The 18,115-nt window shown below is 43.5% G+C and overlaps 1 protein-coding gene across 3 annotated transcripts in view; it reads right to left on the reverse strand.

Annotated features, from left to right (window-relative positions):
• SYK (spleen associated tyrosine kinase) overlaps window positions 1–18,115 on the reverse strand; it is a 97,040-nt gene that overhangs the window by 58,725 nt on the left and 20,200 nt on the right. The window contains exon 1 of one of the 3 annotated variants that reach the window (XM_054520174.2): window positions 12,466–17,885. The exons of 1 other annotated variant lie outside the window; for it this stretch is intronic. The gene's annotated coding sequence lies outside the window, so the exon portion shown is untranslated. Of the gene's footprint in view, window positions 1–12,465; window positions 17,886–18,115 lie in introns of those variants that run through there. One more of the 3 variants, XM_024252658.3, reaches the window with a different exon arrangement.

The following is an 18,115-nucleotide window of genomic DNA, read 5'->3' on the forward strand; positions in this document are numbered from 1 at the left end:
TTCCTGACGCCTCCCTCTTCAGCTGCCTGGTCCTCCCTCAAAGCACACATCAGCCCTCCCTGCCCCTTCCAACATGCCCAGTCCACAGATCACACTGGACTGCACCGGGATGCTGTGGCTTCCCCTTCTTGTTCTCACCACGTGTGCTTTCTGCTGAGGTGTGCAGCTCTTCCTCCCAGCCATCTCAGTTACCCTTGCAGACCCAACTCAAATACCCCCGTCGCTGTGTACCTGGCCCCAATGCTCGTGTCCCGTCTGCAGGGCCTAGGTTGCTTTTTACGTAGTTGCAGAACAGCAGACTGCACCATCAGCTCCAACTGAGACAGTAATTTTGTAGGAACAAAATTTTAAATAAAATGAGAGCAAATACTTTTTAATTCATATAAATCTTAACATAGCTACTATTTACATAGTAAATAGCCAAATGATTGGCTTGTCACTAATCATTACATCGGTGCTGGCACTTGGGCATGAATCCCATATTGAAGTGAATGGACAGGAAGTGAGACAGGCTGTGATCAGGTCTTGGGGAGCATCTGCAGACCCGGAGCAGCCTCCAGGCACACGCCAGGGACATTCTGTGTGGCTTTGATGGTGCATTGCAGATATGTTCCCAAGCAGGCGGCAGAAGAATGTGCTACACTCAGTGTCAGCACCGATGTGGCTGATGGCCCTTTTCTGGCCATGTGACTTCCTGTGCTGGAGTTGACCTGGGTGTGTTGGTGGTGATGGTTTGGGCAGAATCACTGGTTCACTGCAAGGACAGCTTACAGCACATTTTTGGGCTATTTAATTGGGGGAATAAACAATGTCCATGGTGTTCCTGTGTATACCTTCTCAGGACTGGCACCCACCGGCACCCACCCGGGGCCTTGTCCTGGTCTCCAACCTCCTCTTTCTCAGGCCACCTTGGCAAGAGATGGCCGTCTCCATTCCAGCCACTGCCCACAGTGGCCCAGGCTGCTGTTCTCAGCTCCACTTTTCAGATATCAGCTCTCAGTCAGTATGGCAAATCCAGAGAGTCTCACTTTTCACCCAGCGTAGTCTTGGCCACAGCTGTGGCATCTCTGTCACTTCCACCAACTGAGACAGGGACAGAGCCCGCGACTTTCCCCTGCAGGCATTCCTCCTGCACACACAGACTCGGCCCTTCCCACCTGATGCTTTTGCCAACTCACAATGCTTAACTCTGACTACAGGAACAGCCCATGGCTCAAATTCTCTTTAGCATTCCCAGGGATCATTTTCTTCTAAATAGTGTTTAGAACTTGCTCCCTATTTTTTCTTAATTCAACATTCCCAGTTATTTTTTTCCACGTGTGACACTACTTCATTCCAAAGCACAAAACTGAGAAACAAACCAGGCTGCTTAGCTCCTCCTTAACTCCACCTGTACCCCTCAGCCTGCAGGGTCTGGCACCTCAGTGAACACCTGGGCAGGTAGTGGTTCAGCAAAGAGGGTTTTCAGGTGTCAGGTGAGCTCCTGAAAACACTGCAAATCCCTTGCTCTTTTGAGACCTTTTTTGTGACACAAGTTAAATGTGCACTTAGTTGTAGAAAAACGTTTTTTGACATGAAATAATCTTTTGTAATGTCCTGGGCCACATACCTCCCTTTCCTGCCTAATTTTTCTCTGCAGCACATCTCCATAAGGCAGCAGCCCTTTAAATCATGATTCACTGTTGAATTTGAGTATTGTCTTGTTCCTCCCACCAAAGGGCCACTCTGGGAGGTGAGAATAGGATGACCTTGTTCACTGCCATATCACCATGCCTGGGACAGCTCCTGGTGCAGGATAAGTCATCAAAAATATTTGTTGGTTAATGGGTATTTATTTCTCTCCACTGAGCTCCTGATCTGCATGTCTGCTTATCTGACATCCTCCCTCGGATGTGTAACAGACAAGTTGACCTCTACATACTCCAGATGAGGCTTTTGACTCCTCCTGCCACTCCCTCAGCAAATCTCTTCCTCCCTCAGTCTCTCCTAATTGAGGAAATGACACTGAGCACCACAGTTGCTGAGGATGAGACCCCTGCTGCTTTCAGGAGTCTTCCCTCTCACCAAGTCAGTAAGGAATGTGCTTTCTACCAGAAGCATTGGCCACTCACACTGATGCAGGGAAGCCATGAGCTTGTGCAGGAGCTGAGCTCCATCTGATGCAGTCACAGGGATGGAGAATCTTGAAACAGGTTAGATGAGCTGGTCTCCAGGGTCCTCTCAGTAGCTTTTCTTTAAAATATATTCCCAAGCCATCATGTCTCCCCATAGCTCCTGAGGCTGCCCTCGTGGAAGCCACTGCCATCTCTCAGGTATTGGAAGTCTCACCTGGTCCTTCCTTTCCTTACTGACAATTCCCTACCCTGAAGGTGGAGTGAGGCTCACAAGGAACCTCTCCATCCACATCACAACGCAAATCTTCATCGCTCCTCCACAAGGCTCTCCTTGACCAGGCCCGAGACCTGCAACCTCACCTGGCTCACTATCTCCACCACATTGTGCTTCTGCCTCCAGGTTGAGGCCTCTCCTGACTCCTGCTTGGCTTCCTCCTTCTCAGGCCTGTACTCAGAGAGTTGCATCATGATGATCCAGTCTCAGGTGCTGCTTCAGCCTGCTTCGGCCTACCTCGTCCACCCCCGCACATAGTTAACTTCTCAAAAGCATCTATTACCTTTGTAGCATCAACACAAACCTGCCCTTTCCTTAAAATGTGAGCTCCAAAGGTCTGGAGATTTCACTGCCTTGCTCAGGCTTCAGGGTTTAACCAGAGCCTGGCAAAATCCTGCTTAATGGAAACATGTTGCTCTTTGCTTTTTAGGATTTCCACAGTGAATATACAACTGACCCTTGAACAATGTGGGGATGCTGACCACCCACCATGTAGTAAAAATTGATGTATAACTTTTGACTCCCCCAAAACTTAACTAATAGTCTACTGTTGACCAGAAGGCTTACCTATAACATAAATAACTGATTAACACATATTTTGCACGTTATATGTATCATATACTATATTCTTATAGTGAGGTAAGCTAGAGAAAAAAATGTCATTAAGAAAATCATAAGGAATAGAATATATGTTTACAATACTGTACTGTATTTATCAATACCATAAATTTATTGTCATCTGTTTACAAGATGACTCATCCATCTGAAATGGCAGGCAACCACGGCTACAGTCCTCCATCTACAATCCTCATCAAGCAATTCAGCTTTTTCTTATAATGTCATGACTTCTTGGGAGCACTTCCAGCCTCACTGTGACCCTTCATATGGGACCCATGGTCTTATTCAGGTTGTATGGTATTGCACTAAACATTATGAAAAATACTTGAGAACTGCAAGAGATCACTTATTAAAGATTGCTTTTTACTGCAATATGCAATTTACTGGAGAGATGAACTGCTCACACAGAGATGATGAGCATCACACAGTGATTTAGGCAGGTACTTGCAACTCTGGAGCTCCTCACAATAGCAACAGGAAGTGGCTATGAAATTATTACAGCAGTACAGTGTGTACTGCAGTTAATTTTATGCAATTATGATTTAATACTGCATCTTTATATTTATTTACATTTTCCTTGACTGTGAATGGCACCATATATGGTCTATAAGTATTTGTGTGTAAGTTTTGATAAATTTTAATTTTATAATAGATTTGTATATATTTTATGGTAGTAAATGAAAAAATAGACTACATATATTTTGTGCATTCAATATATACTTAACTTTTTCTTAACTTTTTTTTTTTTTTTTCGAGATGAAGTCTCGCTCTGTTGCCCAGGCTGGAGCGCAGTGGCGCAATCTCAGCTCACTGCAAGCTCCGCCTCCCCAGTTCACGCCATTCTCCTGCCTCAGCCTCCCAAGTAGCTGGGACTACAGGTGCCTGCCACCATGCCTGGCTAATTTTTGTATGTTTAGTAGAGACAGGGTTTCACCTTGTTAGCCAGGATGATCTCGATCTCCTGACCTCGTGATCTGCCCTCCTCAGCCTCCCAAAGTGCTAGGATTACAGGCGTGAGCCACAGCGCCCGGCCAACATTTTTTATATTTCTGGGCTATGGAGTTCATCTGCAAGTTTTTAAAATTGTCAAAAACCTTCAAAACTTTTTTCCAATATTTTTGTTGAAAAAAAAATCCGCATATAAGTGAACCCACATGGTTCAAACCTGTAACGTTCAAGGGTCAAAATTGTATGTTGCTTTTGTAATAAAAATGCTAAACATGCAATTGCTGTGTGTCCAGATGGAGGCTAACAGGGCCAGAATCAGAGAGTCCTGGCAACTAATCTTCGAGATGGTCCAGCCCTGTGGCTGCTTCAGATGGAGCTTGGTTCCTACATGAGCTCCTGGCCTCTTAAGGGAAAGGAACTCACTCCAATGTGTGCCCGATGCTTCTGTTGGAAAACACTTTCTTATCTGATTCCCCATCTCTCCTTCCCCATCTCTCCTCCTCCATTTCCCATCTTCCAACTGTGCACGGGACAAAGAGAACACAGCCAGTTCTGCTTCCCCAAAACAACCTGCAAATGCTTGCTCTTGGCAGCCACTCCAAGTCAATGCATTCTTCCTGCCTTGACATTATTTCAAGACCTCTCACTCATTTTGTCCAAACAATTTCACATCACCCAAGCCCCTCTTAAAAGTGCACCGGCCCCAATGATGCTGCCAAGATTTCCTGGGCCCATGTCCAACTGTCCATGAATGCAGCTATGGGTGGCCCAATCCGTCCAACATCTCCGCTGGGCTTCTGGAGAATGAACAGCTTCCCTTTTCAAAAGCATGTGGTCAAAACATATCCTCCCCCTCAATTTACAAATTAAGATGGTTGCCTTTACCCTGTTCCCCCTCCTTATGATGGTCCCACACATTTCCATCTGGCACCATTCATCACATTAGCTTGGGGTTACTCAACCTTGGCACTCTTGACATTTGGGCTGGATCCTTCTCTGTTATGTGTGTAGGGTCGGGGGCTGTCTTGTCTAGTACAGACTGTTGAGCAGCATCCCTGGCCTCTCCCCAGTAGATGCCAGTAGCACCCCATTCCCCAATCATGACAGCCAAACATCATCTCCAGATTGCCAAGTGTTCCCTAAGGGTAACTTACTCCTGACTGGAAACCACTGTGTCAGCTGTTGTGGACACAAATCTGATGTGCCCCTGCTCTAGCCCAGGGGTGTCCAATCTTTTGGCTTCCCTGGGCCATACTGATAAAAGAAGGATTGTCTTGGGCCAGATATAAAATATACTAATACTAATGATAGTTGATGAACTACAGAAAAGAAGGGAAAGAAATCTCATAATGTTCTAAGAAAGCTTACAAATTTTAGTTGGGCCACATTCATAGCTATCTTGGACCACATATGGCCTATGGGCCACAGGTTGGATAAGCTTGTTCTAGCCTTTTTACCAATAAATTAGATGAACAAATATTCCCCTATTTAATTTGTTAACATCATTGCCAATGAACAAAAGGCAAGGCTGGAAAGGAATGGAGCCCCGTGGAGGTGGTTCCACTGGGCCAGAGAGCAGGAAACCCAGGGGTACAGAGGTGAGAACCAGGAAGGCTGGCGACCCGGCCCAGCTTTGTGTGACCTGGGCACCATAGCAACAGAGTTCCTCACTGGTGAAAGGGGATGACAGTATACCAAAGCTACTGTAACTAATTGCAGTCATGAGTGGGGAATGTGGAGGGGTGCCCAGGGCAACTGGACCCTCTCAAGTGGGAACTTTGAATACAGAAGGGAAGGATAAGTCATGGTGAGATGAAGAAAAGAGAAAAGCATGGGCAGCCAGACCCACACTTCATAAGAAGGCGTGTGTGTGTGTGCATGTGTGTGCACACATGTGTGTGCATGAGGCTGGGAGACAGACAGACATGCCCACCCCCACTGAGGATGGTGGAAAGTCAGTGAGGGCTTGGACTGAACCAAAGACAATGCTTCCTTACCTCAAAATCCTCCCTAGTGCCAGTCAGGCTTCACCTTTCACATGGTACACCATGAGGAGTTAAATCTCGAACGGAGTCAGATTTATTCTACAGGCTTTGATTCTTTCTGCCCCACACCGAAGAAGCCCTGCCAGCCACCCTCCTGGAGCCTGCAGAAATGGATGAGCCCAACATATCCCACTAGCATCCTCATGTCTTCCATGTGTTTTATTTAAATTATACTGTATCCTTTTGCACTTACTGGCATGTTTCAATCTTCTCTTCCAACTAGACTTCCATAGTCCATTTCCCCTACGCCAGGACTAAGGCTGACTATACAACCTTTGCCCTTTAAAATGCATTTAGTCGGGAAACTATCATTTGTATAGTTCTACCTTATCAGGCAGCAACTTTATAGATGAAGAGCAATAGATCCATGCTTGCCACCATAAGTACAATGTTTCAGATACCCTTTGAGCTAATTAAGAAATGATGTTTCTAGGGCAGTCTGACTGGAAGATTAGGCACAGATGCTCACACCTGAGCAAGCAGCTGAACAAGCTGTCCAGAGCCCATTCCTCTGGCAGAGGAAAATTTCATCCCCTACAGAGGAACAGCCAGTATGAATGCCAACATGATGAAGCGGGGCTGAGCTCTACAGGCCCACCTGACACTAACACTCCCAGCTCCCTGTCCCACCTTAGAGTTTTAGTTCTGTTTTTTTTTTTTTTTTTTGTCTATATTCCCCAAAGCCACTAGAATAGACACTCCATTAGTGTAAGTATGTTTACCATTTTGTTCCCTACTGCCTAGAACAGAGGCTACTTTAAGTATGGGTCTTTAGACTTCAAATTTTGTTGGAGAGTTAAAATGTATACATGGCAGGCAGCCTCCAAGATGGTGCCCAGTGATCCTCACTTCCTGGTACTCCCATCCCTTGTACACAGAGTGGCTGACTGCAGAGTGACAATGTTGGGTCTCTGAAGCTAGCTCATGAAAGCCCTTAACACTTTTCCTCAGCTTTTGGATTGCTCACTCTGGGGAAACCAGGTGCCTCGTTGGAAAGATGCTCAAGTAGCTCTTTGGGGAGGCTCATGTGGTAAGGAACTGAGGCCTCTAGCCAATAACCAGCACTAAGTGACCAGCCGTACGAGCAGCCACCTTGGAAGAGTATCCTCCAGCCTCTATCAAGCCTTCAGATGAGACTGTAGCCCTGGCCCACACCTGACTACAATTCTACAGAGGGCCTGAGCCTACCCAGCTATCTCAAATGCTTGGCTCACAGAAATTATGAGCAATAATAAGTAATTATTGTTGTTTTAAACCACTAAGTTTAGAGTGATCTTTTATGTAGCAACAGATAACTGATATAGTATGTGCAATGGAGTTGGGCGAGAGAAGCAACAGTGCTTAATAGAAATTTAAATAAATATTTGAATGAATTGTTGACAAAAAAGGCTGGTAAGTGTATGAGCTGGTTCTAGGAGCTGGGCTCTGGCAGAATCAGAAGAAGACTTTCTGGTATTGAAGAGGTACGTGGAGCTAAAATAGAGGTTAGGAAGGAAGGAGCTGAGCCCAGTGTGTGCTCCTGGAAGCTGCCTGCCTCACCCTGGCTTCCTTCATGTCCATGTTTACCTGTAGAAAATAGTTAGAGGACTAGCTGCCCAAACCTTGCAAGGGCCACATTATCTGAGCCTGGCACTTAGAGATTATGGGAACCAGGATCAAAGGCAGAGGCCAAAGTTCTGATTAATTTATTATCACTAGTAACATTTTAACTAATAAATCTTCATAGTGTCATTTCTTTCTTTTCTTTATTCTCTCTCCATTTCATCAATACCATACTTCTGGTTCTGTTCTCTTTCCATCTTATGCATGAAACAAAATACAGTTGCTTCTTGTTATTCACAGTAGTTATGCTCTATAAAGTCACCATGAAAGCTGAATTTGCAAATCCTGAACAGTTGCTCCTAGGGAAATATGGTGTTAGGTTTTTGTGATCCTCTGGTTACAACATTTTTGTCAATCAATCAATACAGAACCTTGTTTTATGTGTATTTCTATTTAAAGATATTTATTTCATATATATTGTTGATTCATTAACATTGAACTCATGGTCAACAGCACAATAACCCATGCCTGAAAGTAGCTTCCCTAACACACGTATTTTCTCTGTAAAGCACATCACAACCTTCTTGCACTTAGAGACACCAGACAGTAAGTACTTTAGCACTGTGTTTGGGGCAATTTTTAAATAGCAAAATCACCCCAAAAAAGCACAAAAATGCAAAAACCATGGACTAAGTGGGCCAAGAGAAAAGAAAATGTGTTTATAAGAGCTAAAACAAGAAAGCAGAGTGTCACCTTCTGCGACCTCAACATATGTGTTGGGTGACTCAAATTTTTCACTGCTTTGTGCATGTCACAAATGACTGCAAAAGTGCTGTGAGTATTGATTTTGGGGTTGCAAACAGATTTAAATGAGTAGATGAATGCAGAGATATGGAATCCATGAATCATGAGGACTGATAGTAAGTAATTTTCCTTCCGTCTCCCCAGCCTTCCCTGAAAAGATCCAACCTCATCCATAAAGATATATAAATTTACCTTGGATGATTTGCGAAAATAGTTATCTCTATGTAAGACTGTGTTCTTAAATATATTACTCCTATCTCATAAATCTGTGTTCATTTCAGCATTTTCTAGCTTGGCATCGAACCAGAAGAGGTAGCCTATGTCTCTATATCCCTTTTCATTAACCCATCTGTCCTAGTTATCGAGGGGCCTCAGCCCTGAGATTCCAGGCTTCTGCTTTTCTTGAGACCCACTGAAGCATGGCTCCTGCAGGTGCTGCCTCCTCCCCTCCAGCCCCCTCAACTTCCTGTAGTGCACATTTCCAGCAGTGCTTAGCGATTGAAGGTGTCTCACTTTCACATCCCTGGGCCATGAGAGCCCTCCTATCATACAGACTGAAGTGACAGTGGGGGAAATAAGTGGTTCTCTGGGAAAAGATCACCTGCAAACAATTGCTGCCAAATCCATACCATTTAAGGGAACAAAATCAGCATAGTGCAGAAAGATATCCAGGCTTATCACGCTCAAACCACACAGCCCCCTCAATGCAAAGCAGCCCTGTTAAGATGCGCCTAGGAATTTCCTCTGCAGCTTGAAGCTGAGAAAATTGTCAAGACTTGGGTGAAAGGAAACTTCATCTGTGGGTTAATTTTCATAGGAAAGAGGAGGCCGGGCGCGGTGGCTCACGCCTGTAATCCCAGCACTTTGGGAGGCTGAGGCGGGTGGATCACAAGGTCAGGAGATCGAGACCATCCTGGCTAACAGGGTGAAACCCCGTCTCTACTAAAAATACAAAAAATTAGCCAGGCATGGTGGTGGGCGCCTGTAGTCCAGCTACTTGGGAGGCTGAGGCAGGAGAATGGCGTGAACGCGGCAGGCAGAGCTTTCAGTGAGCAGAAATCATGCCACTGCACTCCAGCCTGGGCGACAGAGCGAGACTCCATCTCAAAAAAAAAAAAAAAAAAAAAAAAAAGGAATGAGTCCAACCAGAGGGAGAATTGATCTTGCTGGTTTGGTCAGGGACTGGCTGATTAATTACAGAGAAATGACCAAGGAAGAGGCGATGTGATGGGACCACCCCACCCAGCACCAGGCTCTGCAAACAAGCATGTTTGACTCATCTGCAAAGGGCTGGGGGCACTGCCTTGTGCGGCAGGATCCCACTGTGCAAAAGAAAACATGTGGACACAGACCTGTGGCCTCAACACTGAGGAACAGAACCCCAGCTGCAGGGCCTGAGTTGGCCTTGCATCCACTCCACTGGCTTCATCAGTAGGTATCACTTGCCCTCCACGGTGCCATCCTGAGGCCTGCCTGTGCATCACACTGCACAGGGTGCCTGGTCTCCAAGGCACATCCTTACATCGTGCACATTCTGCTGAGCGGTTGACTCTCCCTTATTTGCAGGCATGCACGGGGGACTTCTTAGTATATAGAGATACACATTTCAGAAACACAAAGTGAAGCTAAGGATGGCAGCATGAGGCATGATTTTTACCAATGTTTAGAAATAGAGGGATATTGAAATACTTGAAAACATTATCCAAACCTTCAACACCAAATTCTCTTGCTGTGCCTCCAGAACTTAAAAGATTGAAAGTGCATCAAGTAAAGGCTGATCTATCTCAACCAACACATAGACATTTTCAAGCTCTGCAAAAGACACTCAGAAATCTCTTTTCTATGCCCACCTTGCCATAATTAACACAGAAGACAGATATTATGCTTTGGTGTTAACATTATGTTAACGTAAATGTTAACTCTCTGTGTAGTTTTAAATAAACAACCAGCCCATCTGGTGCATTTAATTTACAATCTAAGTGATTGATTCACTCAATATGCCTGTTGAGCATCTATCACGTGCAAGTCATTATGTCAGGCACCATGTGAGAGAAAAATGAACCTCCTGCCTCCCTGACAACAGGTAGGCAGAAATGGCTCACGAAAGTAAGAGAATAAGGATCTGGTCCGAGAGTTCCACTTTCATCCTGGGGACTGTGTGATTTCCAGGTTCTCTACTATCCTCACCTCTTCTTGCCTCTAAGTGGGACTGGCCAAAGCCACCTGCAGATTCTAGTTCTTGGCAGGACTCTGGCTCATGAAAGCCCACATGTCCGGTTTTTCCTGAGTGTGGTCTTCAGGGCACCCCACCCTCAGGCTCCCTTCTGGAAAGCACGGTCCTGGGCCCACCTCAGACCCAGGAAGTATGGCATACAGACAAGAAGGGTAAATTTTAAACAGCTTCCTAGGTGATTTTTTTTTTTTGAGATGGAGTCTTACTCTGTCACCCAGGCTGGAGTGCAATGGCACGATCTCCACTCACTGCAACCTCTGCCTCCTGGGTTCAAGCAATTCTCCTGCCTCAGCCTCCTGAGTAGCTGGGACTACAGCGCATACCACTACACCCAGCTAATTTTTTGTATTTTTAGTAGAGACAGGGTTTCACTATATTGGCCAGGCTGGTGTCAAACTCCTGACCTCATGATCCGCCTACCTCGGCATCCCAAAGTGTTGGGATTACAGGTGTGAGCCTCTGCGCCTGGCCTGCTTCCCAGGTGATTTTTAAGCACTCTAATGTTTGAGAACCTCTGCTATAATCTAGTATTGCCCTATTCGAGTGCTACAGTGTGACAGGGAGGCAAGTTGACCGCGTTCAGTGTGAGCGAAAGCAAGTTGCCACTTGCCACGGGTGGGGAAGGGAGCCAGGGAGGACAGTCAAGTCACCGTGCTGTGCTGGTGACCGGGCCAGGCCGCAGGCTCAACCTGGGAGACATCTTTGTAGTTCTTCTCCACCAGGAAGAAGTACATGCCTCATCACACAGGTGTGCTCAGAGAAGGGGGAAGGGACGCACACGCAACGCACACACAATTGGTAATTAAAAAGAGAGCTAGCCTTTGTGAATAATTAACTGAACACTGGGTTGCAACCAAAGTTGCCACTTAGCAATGTCCCTTGCATGCTCTTTTGAGCAGAAGAGGACAGGGTGGGGTTGCAGCCAGCAGTCTGGGTCCCATATTGACCCTGAGTGGGGCCAAGGACGTCTCCCCAGTGAACTGCACCATCTACCATGTCCCAGGGCCACCTCGTCACTCACTCTTCTCTGGGGGAAAAACACAAACAACCAACAAGATGCTAGAAAAAAGAACTCACGTTGAATATGCCTGATAGATCTTACTATATTGTTTTTATCCAGGCAAACCACACATGGATGATGAGAAGGGCAGCGCAGTCGCAGGCTTTCCTTGATCCTGCCCTGGTACCCATCCCAAGATCCTTTCCTACTCAGCTGTGAAGGCCTGGGTGGGGCGGGGTGGGGGCCCTGAGGCCACAGCGGACTGCAATGACAACAGCCGGCAGACCTAACATCTCTTGTCTGTGCCTTGCTGAAGTTTCCCGCTTTCAGGCTCTATTTTACTTTTCTATCACTACCTTATGAGCATAATCTTTATGGGGATCCTGCAGCTGCTAGAGAAACCAAAACACCTGACTTAAGCAAAAAGGACACAGTAAATGTGGATTAAGAAATATCTAGAGTTTTACTGAATGTCTATTAAAAAAATCGCTAGCATTCTTTTTCCTAGCCAGTTAAAAAGTAATTGCGGGTGACTCAGGACTGCAAGATATTACAGGAGCTTATGATGGTCTCCTGAGTTTTTATAATTGTCTTTCATAAACCGGAGACATAAATATACCCAATGCTTAAAGCAAAGTGGCATAGGTTATAGGAAGGAGAGAAGGATGGTTTAGCTGCCTCATAACTGCCGGCAAGACAAAATGGCAAACCGCTAAACCTTCCAGCTCAAGATGGACATGTGCTCAGTGGAAGAATGTTGGCAGCAGAGGAGAAGAAACGCAGACGCAGGCATGAAACCTAAGTATCCCTCCTACAGACACCCACAGATGTGCAGAGCCTGAGGTTAGGGTTTCTAAATATGCTTGATTCCTACAAATTTGACCTACCTCCCTTTCCTGGATTCAAACGCAGGTCTGGAATCTCAGGCGCTGGGCAGGATAGAATGTGGGAAGGGAAGAAGCACACAAATCTGAGAGGAGTATCTTAAAAGGAAAACAGCTGAAACAGAGAGAAAGCACAAGACAGGCATCAACAAGCCAGAGTGCTTCCTGCTGCTGGACGATGTCTGTAATTAGGGAAGTGGGCTTTTCCTCAAAGTGTCAGCATGCAAAACAAACCAGAAAGCAGAAGTGTGAGATCCCCAGCAGCATGGGGCCTCTTTTAATTGCACATTCAAAATGAAGTAATGCTCTGAGACATGGATCCCTCCAGAACACACACCAGTTGAGGAGGGAGTCAGTGGACAGGGCTGTGCCATTTAGTGCTTAGCCAGCCTGGAAATGCCCTTTCCCAAGTGTTTTTACCAAAATGAACTTGGTCTTGAATTGCTGGGATGGGTATAGCAACGTTTTCCTGATTGTTTTATATTTTTTTAAAAAGTCCTACATCATAACATGTATCAAATTCAACCAGAAGGTTGAACCAAATAGGAAGAGCATCCTTGAAAAGATCTTAATGGAGACCTCAAGATGCTAATTGCCAGCCAGGAGACTGAAAAAGTTAAGCAGAGATGTTCTTAATGGCGGAAAGGCCAATGTGTAGGGCAGAGGAAGGAAGGGTGCCAGCTCTCTCTGTCCCTGTTCCCAGGCCTCCTAGTCAGACAGCTGCTCATGGTGCTAGCAACAGATGCAACTTTACAGAGTACCTCTGACCAGCTCCCTCACGGTACTTTTCAAGCATCTACTAACATTCCCTTACTCTGTGAAGCAAGCAGCTTTTTAATTTCCCACTGCAGTCTGTGACATCCCCCACACTCAAGAAGGGCCAGAAGCTTAGCCAGGGCCCACTCCACAAAAGGCCGTGAAACATCACTGGAAACACAAGATAAAAAGGAACCCTCTCCAGAGCTGTAGAAGCTGGAAGGAGTCATGTTGATGAGTTTACTGGGGTGGGGTTAGGAGCCTCGCAAGGGAAGTGTTCAGAAACGCAACAGTAGGCAATCTGCACCTGCACCCCAAACTTGTGAAAATGACAGCTTCATGAAAAACAGGTTCTCATTTTATAGAAGATAAACTTCAGCCACAGAAGAGGTTGGCTGTACATCTTTAGTGCTGGCCAGAATGACTATGATGATGAAGGTGATGAGGATAATGCAAAACAGCTATTCCATGAGCACTTGACTCAAAAGGTATCAACTGATGTGCACAACATTCCTAATGATAGATACTACTGTTATCCTCAATTCACAGACCTGGTCATCAAGGCTCAGGAGGGTCAACTGGCTTGCTGAAGAACACACAGTATGTGGTGGAGCCAATATTTGAAGCCCGCCTCTTCTCTTAGCTACCATCTTCAGGTGGCAGTGAAAAGGCACTCATAGTCAACCCATCCAAACGTAAGCTTGGAGCTTTCCTGCCTAACTTGGAGCTCCTTCTTATTCCCTGGAGCTGGGTTCTCAATGTGCGTCTCTGGACCAGCAATGTCAGCATCGCCAGGAAACATGGAAGATATGAAAATTCTTAGGGTTCCACCCTGACCTGCCAAATCAGAAACTGGGGTGAAGCTCTAGGTTCTGTATTTTAAAAGCTCAAGTTTGAGAACTTTGGCCCAAGAGCTCCATCCATTTATGAAGATAAAAATCCAAGCTCTCTTAGATCACTCCCTTCTCTACACTGCTTAAAGTCAACCCCTTGCCAATCCCTCCCATCTCACCTCTCAGCCTCCCACACATGCCTACTTGTCTCCAAAACCGCATAACATCCTTTCCCTCCACATCTCTTTTGAGTAGCTCTGGCTGTCAATGCTCCCACCTTGCTCCCTTCCCACATGTTCTAAGCTGTGGCCTTTTTCTCTGCTAAAAATCCTCCACTGTCCAGGCTACTCTTTGAGCTCAGGATAAACATGTCCCTGTCCCCACAGTCAAAACCATCATGCTTTCCTTTTGTACCACTGACCACTGTTTCGACTTAATTTACCTTTACTTTCTAGCATGTGAATTTTTGATGAATGTCTGTTTGTCCCATAAGGGCAGAAATTGTATCTGTTTCTAGTAAGACCTGAAATTGAGTAGTGTGAGTCCTCCAACTTTGTCCTTTTTAGTGGGTATTGTGTTGGGTATTCTAGATCTTTTACCTTCCCAAGTAAAATTTAGAATCATTTTGTCATTATCTACAAAACAGCTTGCTGGGATTTTGATTGGGATTGGGTTGAATCTACAGATCAAGCTTGGCAGAATGAACATTTTAACAACATTGAGTCTTCCAATGTACGAATATGGACTACTTTTCCATTTATTTACATCTTCTTTGATTCTCCCATCATTATTTTGTAGTTTTCTGCATACAGATCCTGTACATATTTTGTTAGATTTATACCTAAGTATTTTTTTGTGTGGTTTTTTTTTGTCTTTTTGGTGCTATTATACATGGTAATTATTCTTATTTCAAATTTCAATAGTTTACTACTGGTATATAGGAAAGCAACTGACTTTTCCATATTGATCTAGCATCCTGTAGACTCACTTATTGGTCATGAGAGTTGTTTTATGGATTCTTTGAAGTTCTCCATATGGACATGCATATTATCTGTGAATAAAGATGTCTTATTTCTTCTTTTCTGATCTGTATAAGTTTTGTTTTGTTTTCTTGCACTAGCTAGGGCTCCCAGTAGGATGTTGAACAGAGTGGTAAGAGAGGACAGTCTTACCTTGTTTTCAATATCAGAGGGAAAGTGTTCAGTCTCTCACCATTAAATATGATGTTACCTGTAGGTTTTATTTTTTAATGCTCTTTATCAAGTTACAAAAGTTTCCCTCTATTCCAAGTTTAAGATTTTTTTTTTGACATGAAAGAGTGTTTTGATTTTGTCAAATGCCCTTTCTGCCTCCATTAACATGGTCATACGATTTTTCTTCTTTAGCCCATTGATGTGATGGATCACATTAATTTATTTTCAAATGTTGAAACTGTTTTGCATACCTGGAATAAATTCCACTTGGCTGTGGTACATAGCTCTTTTCATACATTGTTGGGTTTGATTTTCTAATATTTTATTGAGGGTTTTTGTATGTATAAGTAATATTGCTTTGTTTTCTTGTAATGCCTTAACTGGTTTTGGTATTAGGTGAAATCTGAACTCATAAAATGAATTCGAAACTGTTTCCTCCATTTCTATTTTCTGGAAGAGATTATGGAAAACTGGTATTCTTTCTTTCTTAAGTGTTTGATAGAATTCACCAGTGGACCCATCTGGGCCTGATGATTTCTGTTTTAAAGGTTATATTAATTTAAATTTTAAAGATATAGGGCTATTCAGGCTACCTATTTCTTCTGTAAGTTTTAGTAGTTTGTGTCACTCAAGCATTAGTTTATTTCACCTAAGTTACCACATTTGTGAGTATAGAGTTGTTTGTGATCATCCTTTATCATCTTTTTATATCCATTAGATCAACAGTGATGACCTTTCCTTCATTTCTGATATTGGTAAATTGCATCTTCTACATTTTTTTCTTGGTTAAAGTTTTATCAATTTGGTTGATAATTTCAAAGAACCAACATTGGTTTTGTTGACTTTTCTCTACCATTTTCCTGTTTTTAATTTCAATGATTTCTGGTTTAATTTTAATTATTTATTTTCTTTTGCTTGGTTTAGGCCTAATTTGCTCTTCTTTCTGTAGTTTCTTAAAAGTAGAATCACAAGTAATTTGCTTTATATATTTTTTACCTAATGTGTGCACTTAGTGCTATAAATTTCTCTGTAAGCACTGCTTTTGCTACAGTCCAAAATTTTTGATAAATTATATTTTTATTTTTATGCACTTCAAAATTTTTTTTAAATTTTGGAGACTTCTTCTTGGAAACATAGGTTATATAGAAGTCTGTTATTTAATTTCCAGATATTTGGGAAATTTCCCAAAACCTCCATCTTTTTGTTGTTGATATCTAGTTTAATTATACTGTGTTCTGAGAACATAATTGGTATGACGCTTATTCTTTCAAATGTGTTAGCATGTTTTCCAAGAATGTGCTCTATCTTGGTGAATATTCCAAGTGAGCTTGAGAAGAATGTGTATTTTTCTGTTGTTGAATGGAATATTTTATAAATGTCAATTAGATCAAGTTGAGTGACAGTACTGCTCAGGTCATTTTTATCCTGTCTATTTGGTCTATCAACTATTGTGAGAAAGAGATTAAAATCTCTAACTATAAGACAGGATTTGTCTACTTCTCCTTTCAATCTTACCAGTGTTTGTCTTGCATATTTTGATGCTCTGTTGTTACACACATACACATTTAGGATTGTTATGTCTTCTTGGATATTCGACCCCTTTACCATTCTGTAACAATTTTCTTGAAGCCCTGACCCCTGTTGATTATGGGTTTTTTGTCCTTTAAGTGATAAAGTGAGGAGGGTCCTGGAACTTGAGGAATTCCCTTGGGAATTCCCAGCTGAGACAAGGCTTTCGCAAAGTGTTTTCCCTTGGAGAGTAACCATTGTCATGGAGAAAGCCTAGGGGTATTTTACAGTTATCACTCTTCCCCTCCCATGCCAGGGCCATGAGGAGCTCTTTCTCAGATCTTCACTGTAAGAACCTAGTGAGGCTTGTATTAATCATGCCTTTCCGTTTCTTTTATTTTCTGGTAGCTATGTCTACAGTGTTATTCAAAGAGATGATTAGCTCCAGGTGTGGACCTCAGGGCCTTGTACCTGAGCTGTGTGGACTGCAAGTAAGACTCCCACTGAAGGCAATGCTTGAAGCTGCTGTGCAGTGAGGCAGAGCTTTCTGCCTGATAGCCTCTGAGTGAGCCTGTGCCCAATATCACCTGGGCTCGTCCTGTGGGCCTAAATACTGGGAGCCAGGAGGGCCGCCTGGTAGGTGTGTACTATACTAAATCATCACCTCTCTCCAGCATCCGCAGGTGCAAGTAAATCTGCCATACAATCGGTTTCTGCTAATGAGAAAGAGACATTATATTTTAGAAATATTGACTATGAAAAATTATTCTTTCATTAGAAAAGTGTGTGATAATTAGCAGATTCTCATTTTGAGAATTCAATGGGCTTGCTACTAAGTTTAAACAGAAATATCACATTAATAAGACTGCTTTTAAACCTGAAGGCTGTGATCTGTCTACTTCTGGACTTTTTTTGCAATGCCCTTTTGGTACCAAAACAGTGCCAGTCACATCATAGGAGCCCAAGAAAAATCTGCTGACTTAATTAACTAATATAAAATGTAAGGCAAAGAGACTTTCTCTGTATTATAAAACAGTTAAACTGTTTCAAAAACATATCTCTTACAAAAACAGTCAAATTTAACTTGCTTTTAAAAATTATTTCCTTGCTTTGTAAAAGAAGTAAAATATAGTTTATTCTCATTATTTCAGGTTATATGTTCCATAAAGTCACCCCCAAAACTGAATTAGCAAGTAGTAGCCCATTGCTTCTCAGGGGTTATGTGCCTGAGAGCCTGTGGTCACCATATTTTCATCAACTGATCAATGCATCACTTGTTTTATGTGTTTCTGTGTAAAGGCACCTTATTTCATATCTATTGTTGATGCATTACCATTGAACTCATGGCCAACAGCACTAACT

This window comes from Pongo abelii, chromosome 13, assembly GCF_028885655.2.
Source record: "Pongo abelii isolate AG06213 chromosome 13, NHGRI_mPonAbe1-v2.0_pri, whole genome shotgun sequence".
Classification (NCBI taxonomy): Eukaryota; Metazoa; Chordata; class Mammalia; order Primates; family Hominidae; genus Pongo; species Pongo abelii.